Here is a 20,143-nt window from a genome sequence, read left to right on the forward strand (position 1 = left end):
GGTGCCAGTACTAATTCAGCAGCTGCATGACATGATCATCGCATGTGTCTTGGATATATTTATAGTCATATGTATATCTTGGTAATATGTCCTACTTCAAATGTATTTTCGTTTGTATTTATTAGATACGACATACATTTCCACAGTTTGTACATAAATAAATATTTGGTCAAAGCAAACTTTATGTAGCTGTTGATACAAATCAAATTGGACACAAATATATAATATTACATTAGGGCTGTCAAACGATAAATTTTTTAATCGCGATTAATCGCTGAATTTCTATAGTTAATCGAGATTAATCGCATATTTTATCACATGATTAAAATTCTATTATTTTGCTATTTTAATGCTGACAGCTCTATATTACATACATGCTGCAATAAAACCAACTGAAAATATGATTAAATTGATAATGAGAATGAATATCCATACAAGTCCATAATGCATGGGCGAGACTGCAGTTATTTAGCGCCAATGATGCAGTCACATCACGTGTCACCTTAAAGTACAGTGTGTCAACATACAGAGAGTGGAACTGAAAACTTAATTTTTCTCTTTATCTTCTGGTAAACCAACATTTCTCCCAAGCAATAATGGTATAGACATAGCATGACAGAGCAAAGAGAAAGCATAGGAACAGTCCTGTTTGAGAAGCTGGTTAGCACGGCGGCTAGCTAGCTGGTTGAGGATCATTTTATTTATCACTCATTTAAAACAGAAAGATAATACATACACATGCTTGTGTTGGTGAGGATTACTCTGCAGATTGTGAATGGGAGAACACAAACACGAACGAAAACGTACGCGTTTAGCTTGCCGTACGTCTACAGCATAGCTCTTCCGCTGTCCGTCATGACATTCATAATTCGCGCGAGTGGAGCGTGGATTTACCCTGCAGAGATCTGAGGAGCAGTTAACCACAGTCCTCAGAAATCCACCGGAGTTTAGAACGCCAACACAAAGAAAGAGGAAGGGGACGGACATCCGGCCAAAAAAGAGGGACATCCAACTCAGCAATCCTGGATGTGGAACGTCATGGATATAGACTAATTAAAATATAAATAGGTAATGATCATTTAAAGATCAAATAAGGAAATGGAATTATTGATACAGATTTAATCATTTTCAGTTATGTATTAATGCGTCATTATATTGCAAATGATGATGCATGATAAAATGATCTGTAAGCTAATTATTTAGGCTAATGTATTATTGTTTCTGTTTTTTTTTTTAAATGGTAATATGTCTGCAATATCATGACTTTTATTTTCTGTGATTGTACACAGATGTGACAGTTTACAGGAGCACATCTTTCTCTCACATGTCTATGATCTTTGTATAGGCTACATTACACAATCATCTTGTGATGGCTCAGTTCTGAAGGCTTCATGTTTCCGGTATGACTGAGGCAGCTTGACGCAGCATTTCCGGAGCCCGAGGCGGCCACTCCTCCGCGGCTCCGCGGCGCGTGGCGGGCGGTGTCGGTGTGCGGAGCTGCTGCTGTCGGCCTGCTGTCGGCCTGATGTCGGTCTGATATCAGCCGGAGTCCGAGCAGCGCAGGCAGATGGAAGAGCGACATCTGTGAGCGGAGCAGGGCCGCGGGCACGCGCTCAGCTGCTGTAAGTGTGTGCATGATCAATATGTGACTGTCTGACTGTACATACAGTATATGTGCCACAAATAGACATGCTGCCTGGCACTGCTGCAGAAGTTTGAAGGCAGCCTGTCTAATTGGATTTGACTGGGAAGGCAGTAGGAATGTTCTAGATCTTACTAGTATTAATATTTGGTCTCTCTGACAAAAGTGTCACAGTAAAAGCATACACATGCAGTGAAGGCATATTTCATTATATCATCATGTGCCACAGCTGAATGCTGTCACTGATGTGGGGAAACCTCGCCAAACTCTATTGACAAATCAGCCAAAAAAAGCCTTCCATCATTCTGCCTCTCAGCGAAGACACTTAAGAATCATCGGTTTGTTCAGGTCAAAACAGAAACATATTAAATATATTCCTCAACTTTAAGAATGGCAGTGTGCAGTAAATTGGTGGTTTCATTTTTTGAAAACATTTAAGATGATTGTAAATGGTGTTATCTTTGTATTGAACTGAGGCTCTGTGTAAGTGTGAGTGTGTATGCCTAAAACAGCAGAATTTGTGGGGCTTCCATAGCTCGGTCCTGATAAACAGCCCTGACCCATGTCTGTGTAGAGAACAGGAATCCTGTGAGTCTGACTGAGCAGAAATATAATTTATTGTTGGTGATTATGATGAAAGCCCAGTGCTGAGGAGGCTGCTCTCTGCAGGCAGACTCATGCTGCACTTCCGAACACAGTCAACACAAAAACAGGATGATACAATGTATGTACATTACTGCACACATAACTATACATGCCGCTTCATTTACACTTTATATCTTCTGCCAAATGGGAGAAGTTGAAGCAGGATCTGAGTACGAAAACTTTGTATAAAATCCTATGAAATTAGGCTGGTTACGTGACGACCGGTCACATGACATGTTAAGTTTAGCGGCCTTTACAGTTGAACACCAGAACTAATAGTTAAAAATGATTGTGATTTGGATTCAAATACTCTCGGGACATGAACACCCGTTTCCTGGGTGAAAGTCTTGTGTTTTCACCTTAACTTCTTCCGGGACATGAACTCTGCCCCAGCTTGAAAGCCCTGTGTTTTAGGAGCCAATCATACCCCCCCCCGACCTCCTCCTTACGAGGATCTTCACGCTCTTATACAGTCAGCAGCAGTCAATGCGCTGCTGACAGTAATTAGAGCTGGGCAGTATATCGATAGTATATCGATATCGATATATGAGACTAGATATTGTCTTAGATTTTGGATACCGTAATATCGTAATATGACATAATTACAGTAAAGTGATGTCATTTTCTGAACTTACCAGACTGTTGTAACTGTTCTATTATTTGCCTTTGTCACAATTTACTAGGGGAAAACCCAGAAGCAGACCAGGTGAGTAGAATAAAGGGGAGGATTTATTTAATGATTCAAATGTGGAGGCAGGAGAATCCAGGTGACGGAGCAGACGGTGGAGGGGAGTAGGTGGGAGGGAATGAGCAGATCCAGTGCTGTTTCTGATGAAACTGACAACCAAGCAGAAGTGGAGTGAATATCCTGGGAGAGTAACTGCAGACAGAGGAAATGAAGGTAAGTACACAGCAAGCAAATATAACTGAGCAGCAAAACTAACTTTTAGCAAACTGAGGCTGAAACGCAGGCACAACATACTGTTCATGGCTAACGATCCAGCAGGGAATGGATGTCAGGTCAGAGCTTATGAAGTGAAGAGGTGATGATCAGGAACAGGTGTGCAGATGGCTGATGAGACGCAGGTGTGGGTAATTGAGAGATCTCCCGCCTTGCTTCGTCGGCAGGCAACCAGACAGGGTGCGTTCAGGAAACTCAGTAAAAACAGACTCCAGGACAGAATACAGGTAACTCAGGCAGAAAACAGACTCAGGAAGCGGGATTTATGACAGTACCCCCCCTCTGACGGACGCCACCGGGCGGACCACCCGGAGCACCAGGATGGAGGCGTTAAAAGTCACGAAGGCCCGATGCCAGGTCCGGTGGCAACAGAGTGGACAGAGGGAACCGAGAGATCCTTTTCCTAGATGGAAACAAGGGGGGCTGGTAGCCGTAAAGGCACTGGAAGGGGGACATTCCAGTGGCAGATGTAGGGAAAGTATTATGGGCGTACTCGACCCATGGCAACTGAGAGGCCCAAGAGGTGGGATTGGAGGAGACAAGGCAGCGAAGCGTGGACTCCATCTTCTGGTTGGCTCTCTTAGCTTGACCATTAGATTGAGGGTGAAATCCAGATGTGAGACTGACTGTTGCTCCAATGGCCAAGAAGCAAAAAAAAAAAAGGATTTCCAGACAACTGAGGTAAGCTGAGGACAATGGTCGGAAACTATGTCACTGGGCAGACCGTGGACCCTAAAAACTTCCCTAACTAGGATATCGGCCGTCTCAGTGGCAGAGGGAAGTTTGGAGCGGGCACAAAGTGGGCAAACTTGCTGAATCTGTCCACAATAGTCAGAATAACAGTGTTCCCATCAGAAGGGGGCAACCCAGTGACAAAGTCCAGGGCCAGATGCAACCATGGTCGCCAGGGAATAGGTAGGGGGTGAAGTAGTCCAGAGCTGGGCCGATAGATACTCTTATTCTGCGCACAAACTGGACAGGCAGCAACAAAACTACGGGTATCTTCTCCCATGGCAGGCCACCAAAATTGTCTGCGTAGTAACGCCATAGTCCGAGCCACGCCAGGGTGACAAGCCATCTTGTTGGCGTGGGCCCACTGAAGAACAGCAGAATGGGCAGACTCTGGCACAAACAACCGACCGGGTAGACCGTTACTGGGACCGGGCTGGGTCCGAAGGGCCGCCATAACCTCCTCCTCAATCCTCCATGTAACAGCTCCAACGACGATGTTCGGTCCAGACAATAAACGGCTGCTCCACCCCCTCCTCCCAGTGGCGCCACTCCTCCAAGGCAAGTTTAACAGCGAGAAGTTCCAGGTTTCCCACATCGTAATTTCTCTCCGCAGGCGAAAGACGACGAGAGTAGAAGGCACAGGGATGGAGCTTACTGTCAGTGGAGCTTCCTGGTACAAGATGGCGCCAACCCCCACATCAGACGCGTCCACTTCCACGACAAACTGACGGGAAGTGTCAGGTTGAGAGAGAATAGGGGCGCTGGTGAACCGGCTCTTCAATTCCAAGAATGCTCGGTCCGCCTCAGGATTCCAAAAGAAAGGTTCTGGTGCTAGAAGTCAGGGAAGTTAATGGAGCGGCCACACGGCTGTAATCACGGATGAATCTTTGATAGAAATTTGCAAACCCCAGGAACCTCTGGAGCTACGATCTCGTACCGGGCTGGGGCCAATCAAGAACCGCCCTAACCTTCTCTTGATCCATCTTACAGTTTTTCTTAATTGCTTTGACACAGCAGTCAACTCAAACTCCACATTTTTCAAAACAGTTAACATACAGGCCGAACAGTGGCACTCATGGTCAAAATGACACATTTTGTTTGCAAAAGGCTCTAACCATGCCAAAACATTTAAAATATGCAACAAAAGAAAATTTTGCCTTCAAACAACACAACTTGCAAACAAGTGTATGAGCTCTTCCAATCAACCATTACACAGTGGACAACAAAATACAAAATACAGCACTCAGTATGAATCAGTGCACCATTGCTTGTCATTGTAGTCTATTACTGTACGTAGCTTTCATGCCAGTGACATTTGTTGACAAATTTGCCTTCTTGCAAAGAATTGGATCCAGAATCAGAAATGCTTTGATGCAAATTTTATTGATTCCACTGATCCTTATTTTGAAACTATGGCTGAAAACTGAAATACTGTAAATATTACACAAAATACATGTAAACCAAAATAAAATCTATTAGAGTATAAGAAATTAAGAAAATAAAAATAAAATCTATTACAGTAAAGTATAAACATCTATTACTGTAGAGTATAAGAAATAGCCACTATTGAAACTCAGTCTCTTCTGTCTTAGACCTTCCATGTTGGCAAAGAACAACACAGACGCTGCACCTTTAAGGCCTGCAGACTGATTGCTAATTGAAGATTTGTGTGAAGGAGCATCAAACAGGTGCTTCAGTGATTTCATACTGATGTAGGTAGTTTCTAATAGTTAGGAACAGATGGTTTCTGTTTGGTTACCATAGCTAAAACAATGGAGTTTGGACTGCTTGAATGACATCCGTGTTAACTGTTCTGCAAAAGGGTGGGGAAAATGTGTCAATCCAATGAGAAAGGGTTAACACATTTGCAAGCGGTGTCTTCTGCTCTGCTGAGACAGTGATGATGAAAACCGAATGGATCCCAGTTTCTTTAAGCAGGTCAAAGCAATCAAGAAAAACTGTAATCTCTCCCTTGGAGATGATGTATCCGAGGAAGGATGTGGTGTGGGCGTGAAAGTCACACTTCTCTGCTTTCACAAACAGGCGGTTCTCCACTAATCGCTGCAGGACCTGCTTGACATGCTGGATGTGGCTAGAAAGATCCTTAGAGAAAATGAGAATGTCATCCAGGTAAACAAACACAAAAAGGCCGATCATATCTCTCAGAACGTCATTCACCATACTCTGGAGCACAGCAGGAGCATTGGTCGGCCCAAACGGCATCACTTGGTACTCGAAATGTCCCATAGGTGTATTGAACCCAGTCAACCACTCGTCCCCCTCTCTGATACGGACCAGATGATAAGCATTGTGTAAATCAAACTTAGTGAACACAGTAGCACCCTGCAAGGAGTCGAAAGCAGAGTTCATCAAGGGCAGGGGATACTTGTTCTTGACAGTGATATCATTCAAACCCCGATAATCAATACAAGGCCGAAGAGAGCCATCCTTTTTACGCACGAAAAAGAAACCTGCTCCCAGGGGTGATGACGAGGGACAAATGAGACCGGCAGCTAGAGACTCCGTTATGTAGGTCTCCATGGCTTCCCGTTCAGTTCGAGAGATACTGTATAAACGTCCCTTGGGATAGGCAGCTCCAGGGATCAGATTTATAGCACAGTCATATGGTCGGTGGTGAGGAAGTGACGGAGCCCTCTGCTTGCTGAACACTTCACCCAATTCGTGATAGGTTTCAGGAACTAGGGACAAGTCTGGGGAAGCAGAATCAATGACCTGACTGGGAACTGAATGAGAACAGGCAGTTTTAAGGCAGTTAGCATGACATTCAATACTCCAACTAGTTACCTTGCCAGTCACCCAATCAAACGTGCGATTGTGTTCCCTCAGCCAGGGGTAACCAAGAACCAGGGGGGCACGGGGAGATGGCAGAATGAAGAAGGAGATGAGCTATAATGATTTCCTGACAGCAGCATTTTAACAGGTTCAGTCCTCATAGTGATACGTGCCAGGAGTCTGTTGTTCAGAGTGGTAGCTTCAATGGCTTCCGGTAACTGCTCCTTGGAAAGCCCCAGCTGTTCCACCAAGTCGGCATCCATAAAACTGTCATCAGCCCCTGAATCGACTAAAGCGTTTATCTCCAAAGTTTGACTGTTGTTCATGAGGGTAGCAGGAAAACAGGGTCTGACAGGGTTATTGGGAGACTGAAACTGAGCCCTGGGTTACCGCAGTAGAGGCAGCTGTTGGTCTCACGTCTACGTTGGCGCTCCTCCTTGGTTAACCCGTGCCGCCCCACCTGCATGGGTTCAGGATCTGAAGGCAGAAACTCTCCTTCAATCTCGTGTGGTGAAGAATGATCAGCTCGTTCTGGTCTATTCCCAGACTTGGACGATAACAGAGTAGATGACTGGTTGGAAGACCCCCATCGCTTCTCCCGCCTTCTCTCTCGGCATCTGTTATCCACCCGAATAGATAATGCTACCAAACTGTCCAGGTCACTAGGCTCAGGATAAGAAATCAGTTCATCTTTAAGTTGCTCCGTCAACCCCTGATAAAAAGCCGCTTGTAGTGACTCCTCATTCTACCCACTCTCCACAGCCAGTGTCCTGAATTCAATCACATACTCCGCTACACTACAACATATTCTCTTGTTGGGAAATGGTATGGCGAACAAAATCCAGGTCCGCTGGGTTCATCTCTGGCCGGATCGTTCTGTCACGATTTACTAGGGGAAAACCCAGAAGCAGACCAGGACAAGGTGAGTAGAATAAAGGGGAGGATTTATTTAATGATTCAAATGTGGAGGCAGGAGAATCCAGGTGACGGAGCAGGCAGTGGAGGTGAGTAGATGGGAGGGAATGAGCAGATCCAGTGCTGTTTCTGATGAAACTGACGACCAAGCAGAAGTGGAGTGAACGATACGAGACGGTAGCTATTAGCTAATATGAAACGCAAAGCAAAGCAACGCAGCATGTTTTCATTTAAATTCAGCAAGAAACGCTCCGAGGAGCAGGAGGAGGAAACTCCTGCCATTTTAAGTGACGAGTTACCATCCTGCTCGGCCGCCCTCTCCCCATCAAGTCCTCCCGTAGCCACCCCCTCACACCAGCAAGGCAAGCAGGCAACAGTTAGGCTAACGTTTAGACGCTTTCCGACCAAGTAGTTACAGGAACGTAGTTATAGGAAAAGTCCACTTCTAAACAGATCTAGTAACTACTCTCCTCCAAAACCGTTTTTTCCAATTGCATTCGCACTGGCCAAGTGGCCATAGGGACTGTTAGGAGGGGTAATGATGCAAACACGGCAACAGTCTTTATAGCGTTAAAATCAGAAAACAAATACACCAAAAAAGTATGAACTAAATACTAAATATTTGTCATAATTTAAACAAGTCTCCCGAAGAGAAACGGGTATCTTTCTCTCCCCCGCCTTTGTCTGCTGCGCTGTGGACGTGTGTGTGTGTGTGTGTGTGTGAGACGGCCGGCCAGCCGCAGGACACGCTTGTGGAGTTTAACTCCGAAAAGACAGTTAACCACAGGTTCCCGTTAATCTTATGATGGACAAACGAACCGTCAACGGCGAAATAAAAGCCTCTTATTTACGAGAGCGGTCTGAGAGACCTCCAGCTTACAGCGGGGTTTCTGAGTATGACTGGCCGAGCGATGAGCTAGCGGCCGGGGCAGACGCCTGCTGGCTGTCGCCTCACTTCATGGACCTCCGAAAACTTTGAAGCAAATTGTCAATTTGGCATCAATTTTCGCAAGACTGCCTAGATTCGAAATCTAAACAGTTCATTTCTCGCCTAAAACGTTGTCAGAAGTGAAATTAGTGATGAATAAGATGGTGAAAATTGTCCCGTTGTTGGTCTGTCTGTACCGGAAACCCGACCCTCGTTCACCTAGGTTCATATGCTGAAAAGAGAAAAGACCCTGCCCTAAAGTAGGAGCTGAAAGAGTTACAGGAACTGTGGCCAGAGGGACTTAAAAATCCCCAAATTGGTCCAGTCGGAACACGAGAAAAAAAGGGTTCTAGGAATTTTATGTTCTAGGAACTGTAAAAATCCCTCCGGTCGGAAAGAGGCTGTTAATGTTAGTGTCTGGCTGTAATAATTCCGTTTCAGTGTTTTTGTGTATTGAACGTTCAAAAAAGATAAATGAAGTTAGGCTTACTGCCAAGGTCTATATCTTTGTCCGCTTCAGCACTGAGCTGAGGACAGCCACACAAGAGCCACACAGGTAGGCTACTGAGTCACTGTCCTCAGTGCTGAAGAAAAGCGCTGAAACGGAGATGAAGGGGAACTCGTTTTTTTTGTGGCTTATTTTAACTGGCCCATCCAGTTTTCTGGAGGCCCACCTACAATCAAAATCCTGGCGCTGCTAGTGGTACACAGCAGGCAAATATAACTGAGCAGCAAAACTAACTTTTAGCAAACTGAGGCTGAAACGCAGGCACAACATACTGTTCATGGATCCAGCAGGGAATGGATGTCAGGTCAGAGCTTATGAAGTGAAGAGGTGATGATCAGGACCAGGTGTGCAGATAGCTGATGAGATGCAGGTGTGGGGAATTGAGAGATCTTCTGCCTTGCTTCGTTGCCAGGCAACCAGACAGGGTGTGTTCAGGAAACTCAGGAAAACAGACTCCAGGACAGAATACAGGTAACTCAGGCAGAAAACAGACTCAGGAAGCGGGATTCATGACAGCCTTTACCCACTTAGTCATGTACAGTGGGGCAAAAAAGTATTTAGTCAGCCACCAATTGTGCAAGTTCTCCCAATTAAAAAGATGAGAGAGGCCTGTAATTTTCATCATAGGTACACAAAAAAAATCCAGAAAATCACATTGTAGGATTTTTAATGAATTTATTTGCAAATTATGGTGGAAAATAAGTATTTGGTCAATAACAAAAGTTAATCTCAATACTTTGTTATATACCCTTTGTTGGCAATGACAGGTCAAACGTTTTCTGTAAGTCTTCACAAGGTTTTCACACACTGTTGCTGGTATTTTTGCCCATTCCTCCATGCAGATCTCCTCTAGACCAGTGATGTTTTGGGGCTTTCGCTGGGCAACACAGACTTTCAACTCCCTCCAAAGATTTTCTATGGGGTTGAGATCTGGAGACTGGCTAGGCCACTCCAGGACCTTGAAATGCTTCTTACGAAGCCACTCCTTTGTTGCCCGGGCGGTGTGTTTGGGATCATTGTCATGCTGAAAGACCCAGCCACGTTTCATCTTCAATGCCCTTGCTGATGGAAGGAGGTTTTCACTCAAAATCTCACGATACATGGCCTCATTCATTCTTTCCTTTACACAGATCAGTCGTCCTGGTCCCTTTGCAGAAAAACAGCCCCAAAGCATGATGTTTCTACCCCCATGCTTCACAGTAGGTATGGTGTTCTTTGGATGCAACTCAGCATTCTTTCCCCTCCAAACACGATGAGTTGAGTTTTTACCAAAAATTTCTATTTTGGTTTCATCTGACCATATAACATTCTCCCAATCCTCTTCTGGATCATCCAAATGCTCTCTAGCAAACTCCAGACGGGCCTGGACATGTACTGGCTTAAGCAGGGGGACACGTCTGGTACTGCAGGATTTGAGTCCCTGGCGGCGTAGTGTGTTACTGATGGTAGCCTTTGTTACTTTGGTCCCAGCTCTCTGCAGGTCATTCACTAGGTCCCCCCGTGTGGTTCTGGGATTTTGGCTCACCATTCTTGTGATCATTTTGACCCCACGGGGTGAGATCTTGCGTGGAGCCCCAGATCGAGGGAGATTATTAGTGGTCTTGTATGTCTTCCATTTTCTTATAATTGCTCCCACAGTTGATTTCTTCACACAAAGCTGCTTACCTATTGCAGATTCAGTCTTCCGAGCCTGGTGCGGGTCTACAATTTTGTTTCTGGTGTCCTTTGGTACAGCTCTTTGGTCTTGGCCATAGTGGAGTTTTGAGTGTGACTGTTTGAGGTTGTGGACAGGTGTCTTTTATACTGATAACAAGTTCAAACAGGTGCCATTAATACGGGTAACGAGTGGAGGACAGAGGAGCCTCTTAAAGAAGAAGTTACAGGTCTGTGAGAGCCAGAAATCTTGCTTGTTTGTAGGTGACCAAATACTTATTTTCCCGAGGAATTTGCAAATAAATTCATTAAAAATCCTACAATGTGATTTTCTGGATTTTTTTTTCTGATTTTGTCTCTCATAGTTGAAGTGTGGAAATTACAGGCCTCTCTCATCTTTTTAAGTGGGAGAACTTGCACAAATGGTGGCTGACTAAATACTTTTTTGCCCCACTGTATATCCACATTACTTATTATTATTCAAATTATATTATATTTTATTATATATATTATTTATTAAAAATCTCATTGTGTAAATATTTTGTGAAAGCACCAATAGTCAACACTACAATATCGTTGCAGTATCGATATTGAGGTATTTGGTAAAAAATATCTTGATATTTGATTTTCTTCATATCGCCCAGCCCTAACAGTAATACAAACGTTGAATACATACCAATTACAGAGCTTTATTTTTCACAGCTATATGCACCAATGCTTGATCAGAACAGGCTTTTGTAGGATGTGTAGTAAGACCCTGCTCACAGATCATCTGGTAAAGCCTATAATCCACCCAAGTTGGGGACGTTTTTGACCAGGTTGTTCTGAGTTCCATGACTCTGAGTTTACAGTAGAGCCTAGTGGATGCTGATGTTTTATGGTGATGCATTACCACCACTCCCTGCTACAGAGTGTCTTTGGTGTCTTTTATTTTCCCTAAGAACCTTTGTTCATACCTGGTCCTTACACAGATGTGATATTACTATTTTTATTCAGCAGGCAGCACTACAAGGCTCAGCCTCAGACTGCTGAACTTTCCTACACTATAAAAATAACTAATAATATAGGAATTTATTTTTAGGTGCTGTTTCCCTGACGCTTGTCAGCAACTGCAAAGGTGTACACTTGTCTGATTATGTAAAGGATGAAAAAAGGACAGGGAGCCCACAAAGATGGCTGAACATGCTGTCTCTCTGTGCCTCTGATTGGCTGGATATATCCCATGATTCAGAGCTGTACTGGACTGTGTCTGGCTGCCTGATCGTAGCTGTGCTCTGTACTACATGTTTTTTACTACTAAGTTTTATTAATGTATTTATTCATTTTTCAAATATAAATTATACTATTTACACATTAACGATTTATTTATTTATTTATAAATCAACCACAGCAATTTCTTGGGGGTACTAAGGGGGTGCTATGGCAATCATAGGGGTAGCTACAGCACTCCCTAACCCCTCCCTGGCGCCGTCTCTGCCTCCCGGATGGTTCTGGTAATCCATGGTTTCTGGTTGCGGGATGATTGTACTATAGTTTTGGGTACAGTTGCTTCTGCTACCACAGACTGAGTGAATCTATCGGTGATGTCGACGGTGGCTGGAACCTGCTGCGGACTGCTTCCTGTAGTGCAGACTGATTGGCTTGACCATTTTTATAGCGGAACACACAAAATGGCCATCATGCCATTAGACAACACACACTTAACATGCATTATGTTGTTATGTCATGCAAATCAGATGATTTGTCACATGAGGGTGAACTCCTGCTGCCAGTAGGTGGCGCTGTCGTGGTATCAAACCAAATATACAACATATGCTTTAATATTAATGTTCTTTAATCTCTTCATGCACCTTTGTATCCTAACCATTGTGCAAAGACTGGAGTCAGGAAGTTGGTAAAGCCTGAGCCAAAATTCTGTAGTACATTCCAAAGTGCATCACAGCATATTGAGTTAATTAAATGAAGGAACTGTGCGGTTTTTAGAAGCTTTGTCTCTTGCATGACAGGCTAAGTTTTAGTGATATTGGATCTTCAAGCGCCTAGAAAATATGAATTGCAACAGGATTATGCAAACTGAGAACACATAAAGTGGGGAAGCTTTGTTTCGGTGCGCTACGGTAGCACTACACGCCTGATAACATCACTATATGTCAGGTCAATTTTATTTATATAGCCAAAACTCATGAAACATATGACACCCTCTACATGAAGAAAAAACTCCCCCAAACAATTCTTTAATGGGGCAATAAAAGGAAGAAACTCCAGGAAGAGAACTAGAAAATAGAGAGGACAGACATAAAATAGTGAAATTAAAATAAATGACAATATCAAGTAGATAAAATGACAAAAATGATATGGGGGTAGCTCAGAGTGCTGCCTTGATGGTTGATTGGATGAAATAATGATGATTGAAGGTCAGAAAAAGTTGTGTTCTCTACAGTGAGGAATGAGGATGATAACAGCAGTCTGTGTGTTATTGCTCATACTGTGCTAACCTTTTGTCTGTTTCTGGTCTCATTTCTCACACTACTGGACCCATGACTGCTGATCTTCTCAACTTCTGCCTCTGATATAATGGTGAGTACCATTACATCTAATATATGAGAGAGAGAGAGAGAGAGAGAGAGAGAACTAAAGTCTAAGGTTGGCTGAACTGAGAATTGACAATTCTGTGTGTAATGCCCGTAGAATCCTGACATTAATTTCTGTTTTTCCTCAGAATTCTGACTTTTTTGTGTAATATGTACGTAATTCTTTTGTGGTGCTAATCAAATAAGTAATATAAAGGCTTTATTGCAAAAGTAACATTCTGAATGAGTTTACAGACATTTGACTTGATACGTACACATTTATTTTATGTTGAGTAAAACCTCACATCTCAGTCTGTATGGTCTATCTCCACTGTAATTCAATCAAAGCAGATTGACGTTCAGCAGCAGTAAACTGCATGTGAGTGTGTGTGTGTGTGTGTGTGTGTGTGTGTGTGTGTCTGTCTGTCTGTCTGTCTTTCTGCCTGCCTGTCTGTCTGTCTGCCTGTCTGTCTGTCTGCCTGCCTTTCTGTCTGCCTGTCTGCCTGTCTGTCTGTCTGTCTGTCTGTCTGTCTGTGCTGACAGATGTTGTCACCATGATAGCATTATAACCATCAGGAGGCAGTCAGGAACCTTTACAGGTGTGTGTGGTTGAGATCAGAATGAAGGTGGGTGTGGTCTGAGCGAGGGCGCTGGAGGTAGGGGGTAGGAAGTAGGGAAGGGGACATGTCCCCCCCCCCCCCACGTTACTCCATTGGCCCGATTGGACGTCGCGGCTGTTGTGATGACGGCCTGTAGTGTATACTTAACTTGACTGAACTCTGCACACAGTTACTGCACTGTCCTATTTCCTGCTGATGTAATTTGCCTAAAAGTACACCTGATCTAGGTACTGAGGTACTAGGTACATCAGAGAGCGTGTAGCATAGACGGACTAGGAACTAGGTCGATATTCTGAGCACTGTGGGATTCCAGAGGCAGCGGGTTGTGGTGACACTGCTCTCTAAGGCTACACCCTGACACCAACACCAACCGTGAGATGAAAAGATTTCTTCTGGTTGGAAGTCTCTGCTCTGTTGCATCATAGCCACATTAGCAATGATGCTGCACTTCTACATCACTGCACTAGACTTCAGCTGCTGTTTGTCATAACCCGGCTCGTGGGCCATGACCAAAACCTGAACGAACACAGGATGCCAAATAATAACTTTTTTAGTATAACAAAAGAACAAATTTGGTTTGGATGAGTGTTAGTCAGTGACATCAGTAGTCTTTATGTGGATGTGTGTATAGATAATGTGTAAGGTGTTGTGAAGTAAAACATAAGTAACATAAGCAAAGCAAAAGGGTTGCAGGCGCTGGCGGTAAGAGAGAGACACACACAGTACTCCATGCCTTCATATCCTGTGGATCTCCAGATCTGCAATCTGGAGATCGTGGACTTCCTTCAATGCAGTCAGAGCAGGTAACTGATGAGCATATCCACAGAGCACACACGTTATAGAGCAGCTAGCAGCTTGGCAACCCCACTGTATCAATGTATAGGAAAAAGATGTAGAAATTAGATTAAAAAAATCAACAAAAAAGATGCATCTACAGTATATCATTGAGCTTAGCAGTTTAGAGAGTGTGTGTAGTCCCAGTGTCTCTTGCTCCTCCGGTCTGTCCTCAGTGTGTCCAGCAGACTGCAGCAGAGAGCAGACAGATGGACAGCTGCTCTCTGACTCACCGGGGATTATCATCAGCTAATGTCTGCATGCTGATCCCATACTGGCACGGAGAGAGCAGGGTATAGCGAGAGTATTTACTCCTGTGCAGCCTTCATGCAGCTGTAGAAACACACCAACACACGCATGATGGAGACATTCAGTGACATGGTCCTCAAACGATAAACTCAGTTCTGTGCACTACTTACAGAGCTCAAATTATACTGGATTGTTAGGCTGACGCCAATATGGATGTGTGATACCCTTTAACATAAAGAAAGAGTTTTAATAAGGGCCCGTGAGAGAGTTGGGGCCTGACAAAATATGTAGTGAGTTAAACATTTAATCAGAATGGCCGATTACTAGGGATTTACCTTTCACAAAATGTCATTTTGACTCGTTAGAATGGTCATTTAAAATAACTGTAAAACAACTTATATATTTTCACCTGTAGAAATCACATTTTGAACTTGTGTCTGGGAATTCATTTTGAACATTTAAAACTGATTTGCAGATATCTTTCATTTTTTACTTTTTACTTACTTTACTAGCAAGAATGATGATTATTATACTGATGACATATACAGTACGTACAGTTGAATTTCCACATGTGAGTAGTGGTAATGCAGTTTCCAGTTTCTAGAAATTGCATTTCCGATATGTCCGACATATCAACAAACCATTTTGGATATGTGGATACAAACAAAACCATTGATCAACTTGGAAATGACTTTATTGGTTTTGGATATGTACGTATATCATTGAAAATATCTACAATGACATTTTGAATTCCTTTTCTGATATCTGACATTAAATTCTGACTATTCTGACTATCTCAAATATAATTGTTACTAGTACCAATATCATTCTCACCGGGTGAGTGTGTGTGTGTGTGTGTGTGTGTGTGTGTGTGTCATGTCTCTGTGTGGCCTGAGGGAAGGAGTCAAATGAAACGGGTGAACAGGACAGTTGGGAATCAGGTGAAACACCCTGATCACCTTTCTAGACAGACTGGTGTTATTATCCTGACGGAGGCAGCCACACCCAGTCACAGTACAACTCTTCCATCAGTTACAGGTGTAACATTTCCACAGTAGCAGCAACGTATCAAAGCTTTTTATGTTTCCAGGGTAATGCACAGAGGAAGTGATAGCTGCGTTGGTGACGTTGCAGGGTGTTCCTATTTTTGTCGAGGAAAGTTCCCTTAAGCAACGGGAGCAGGGAGTCCTGTTTATGATTGTATGAGTGTGAGTGTGGCATCCTCAAAGCCTTGTAAGAACTTCAATTGTATTGTTCAATGTATTGTACCGTACAGGAGAATCTCGCAGGCAGTTTCGACTTACATTAGCTGTTTAAGTTTAATTACTAATGTTAACTAGCATTTTAGTTAGCAATAATTAGCCTGTGTCCATGTTATCTCCTTACATATACCTACGCTCTCCGTCTCTGCAATATTCGGAATGATTGAGATTTCTCTTGGCACAGCTACCAGAAGACTTACAACTTTTAGACAGGTTGCTCACGTCACATTCACGTCGTCTCTTAAGCAACGTTCCCTAAACCGGGAGCAGGGAGTCCTGTTTATGATTGTACGAGTCTAAGTGTGGCATCCTCAAAGCCTTTACCTGTCCTGTAAGAACTTCAATGTATTGTTATGCATTAGCTGATATGAAACCAATGCTAATATACCGTAATTCCTCAAATAAAAACCGGGGCCTTTATTTACCTGAACTGCAGAAAGTACCAGGCTTTTATTTGAAGCAGGCTTTTGTTAGAGGCAGGCCGTTATTTCCAAGGGGGTAAGCTTCTCCTCACAATGCGTACCTCCTATGGTGCCATTTTGATGCTAACAAGGACTCACCCCCCGTTAGCATCCCATTGACTGCCATTAATTTTGACGTCACTTTGACAGCGAATAACTTTACATCTGAAGCGTTTAAAGACTTTATTTGTCCATTGTTTATTTCTAAAGAAACACAACAATGTATAAAAGGCTCCATTACCTTGTATCTCACGTTATGGCTCCGTACCAGACGTTTTTATAAAAATAGGCTAACGATTGTGTCATAACCACGGGACTTACTGTCGCATAGTAGAGGAATTACCGTAGAATACAGGAGAAGCTCGCAGGCAGTTTCGACTTACATTAGCTGTTTAAGTTTAATTACTAATGTTAACTAGCATTTTAGTTAGCAATAATTAGCCTGAGTCCATGTTATCTCCTTACATATACCTACGCTCTCCGTCTCTGCAATATTCGGAATGATTGAGATTTCTCTTGGCACAGCTACCAGAAGACTTAAAACTGGCCTTCACTGGTCTGGAGCAACAGGATCTGTTGGTCCATTCTATATACAGTCTGTTTATTTCTAATTCCATCTGTTTGATAAGTATAATTGTTTTAAATAAACAGTTTTAAATGAAAAGCCATAGAGTTCCAGTGGACAGAGATCATTCATATTTTAAGAAACATTTGCAAAAATATCACCATATACAACAAAGCAATTTGGGTCAGAATTAATCAAACACCACCATTGTGTCAGTTTGAACCCTGTAAATGTACCGGATAGGCTATTTATTTCAAATACAGGTACTATGGTATTGCTGGTAGATTACAATAAGAGCATACAGTAGTTTAGTAAAACACATTGCTGGTTTGCAGCACACCAGTATCTGATTAACGTTACAGACGGTAGCTATTTGTTTCTAGCTCCAGGCTAACTTTTTTCCTCCCACCTCCAGCTAGCTAGCCGTGCTCTGCTCTTGTCGGCTAATCTTGTCAGGTCATCCTTCTGTTTCTTTCAGTATCGGATTCTCCTGGGGTCAATGTCAACTTGTCTCGCAGCTTTTTCACCCGAGTTTTCCTCCGCATACTTTAAAACTCTTTTCATTTTGTTGTTGAAAAGTCCGTCACTAGCACCAGACTGTAAATTAGTGGACAGAGCATGTGTGACGTCACCCATTGGTTTGTGGAGATCTGCTATGAGTCGTCGAGTTTGCCGTTACAGGCGCAGCCATCCTGGTTGCGGATGTGACGATTTTAGACGAGAGGGAGGAGTGAGGGAGGAGTTGCTTACACTCTATGTTACGTTACACACTTTCACTGGCAATCACATCATAGCCACGCCCTAAAACACCCCCTGCTTTAAAAACAATGAACATCATTCTGTATTGCAGAAGACTTAAGGAGAATTCCAGCCAATCTTTACGTTAATCTTGATCGCTATAGCTACGCGAGTACTTTTGACAGAAAAAACCCCGACCCGAATCAGTAGACATGGAGTAGCTGCAGCTACGTACTACAAGCGTCCCCTGAGCTAAAACGGCAGTTGTCGGGGCAAGTTTTAGAGTGCCTTTGTGCCTCTTAACAAACACAAAATGCAATGAATATGTCTGTGCCACATGAACAGGGCCCTTAGGTGTCAACAAGATGCGTTCTCAGACATTGTTTAAATTCACCAACCCTGTCTTGATCCTGCCGGTGGGTAGCTTGGCCTCTTAGCTGCTAGCTGTTAGCTGCTATCTGCCTTCCGTGATAAATGTGTTCAGCCAGGCTTTTGTAAAAATCATCACGCAGCAGTATTTGTAGCTCATCCATTTTGTGTGTGATCGATCTGGTGTTGGTGAGTAAGAGGCTTGTCAGTGTTGATTTGTGTGGTAGCTAGTTCCCTTACCCAGGCAAGCAGCCTTCGTTCGCCTACCGCAGCTGACAAAAATCCCCGAGTGCCTGGTGGTCTGGTGGATGTCCTGCATAGGACAGATCATGCCTTCGCAGCGAAAAGTTTAGATTATTTCCCCCTCAAAAATAGGTAATTGAGCACTGTAGTGGTTATGACCATATCAGTGACTATGTAACTACATGGAAACGGGATAAACGATGTCTGTGGCTTGCACAGTAATAGCGTTACTGAAGCTTAGCTGTAGCATCGTGCTGTCTCCTGGGAATTCAGTTGTAGCAGGAAAAGGTAAACAGTAGTGTGCAGATCGGAGCGTAGTGTGTGAAGAGTAAAGAGCGGAGTTGTTTACAAGGGAAGAAGCTTGGAGTAACGTAACTATGGAGAATATAGCAGATATACAACACACGGAAGAGCCTTTTGAGTTTGATGGTTGTCCTTATTTATTCAAACCCGAGTATACATACGAAGAACTAGCCTCACAAGAGTTGGAAAGAACGAGACAGACAGAGGCAACAGGCAGATGAACTTGCTGCTCCAAGCGCAAGCTAAAGCTAGCCTTCAGTAACTGGAGGACATAGCAACACCACCGCCGCTCCGTGGATTGTTATTGGGATGATTATCACAGAAGCCTGTCTGAATACACTCACCCGACGGCAGCTAGCAGCTGACGGCAGCTAGCAGCTAACGGCTATCAGCTAGCAGGGCAAGCTAGCTACCGGCAGGATCGAGACAGGGACCAGGGTAGTTGAAAATGCATCTTGTTGACATGTAAGGGCCCTGTTGATGTGGTACAGACATATTAATTGCATTTTGTCTCTGTTAAGAGGCACAAAGGCACTCTAAAACTTGCCCCGATAAATGCCGTTTTAGCTCAGGGGACACTTCTAGTACGTAGTTGCAGCTACTCCGTGTTGCCTACAATGATTCGGGTCGGGGTTTTTTCTATAAAAAGTACTCGCGAAGCTATAGCAATCAAGATTAACGTAACAACTGGCCGGAATTCTCCTTTAAAACTAGCGATTGAGACCATAAACTCATTATGAAAATGTTTACTGAGGTAATAAATCAAGTGAGAAGTGGGTCACTTTCTCATAGACTTCTACAGAAACCAAACTCCTTTTGCAACCGCATGTGTCGCCCCCTGCTGGCTCCAGTAAGTGTACAAGAAGTTAATGCACTGTGAGTATCTTATTGATTGGAAATTATACAAGTCATGTACAAATGACTTTTAAATCTAGTGTTAGCCATTTTGTTCTTTCCCAGTGTGAACAGTGTCACAGAATACAGAAAGTATAGTCATATTGACAACATGAAACAGTGAGGACACATTCACACGTTTCATTCAAATCAAAGAAACAGGAAAACAAGAGGCAACAGGTGGAAGCAGGTATCCAAAGAATGGACTGAATATATCCACTGACTTCTGGCTGATGTTGTAATTAAACCAATTACAAT

The sequence above is a fragment of the Sander vitreus genome, chromosome 14, assembly GCF_031162955.1.
Source record: "Sander vitreus isolate 19-12246 chromosome 14, sanVit1, whole genome shotgun sequence".
Taxonomy (NCBI): Eukaryota; Metazoa; Chordata; class Actinopteri; order Perciformes; family Percidae; genus Sander; species Sander vitreus.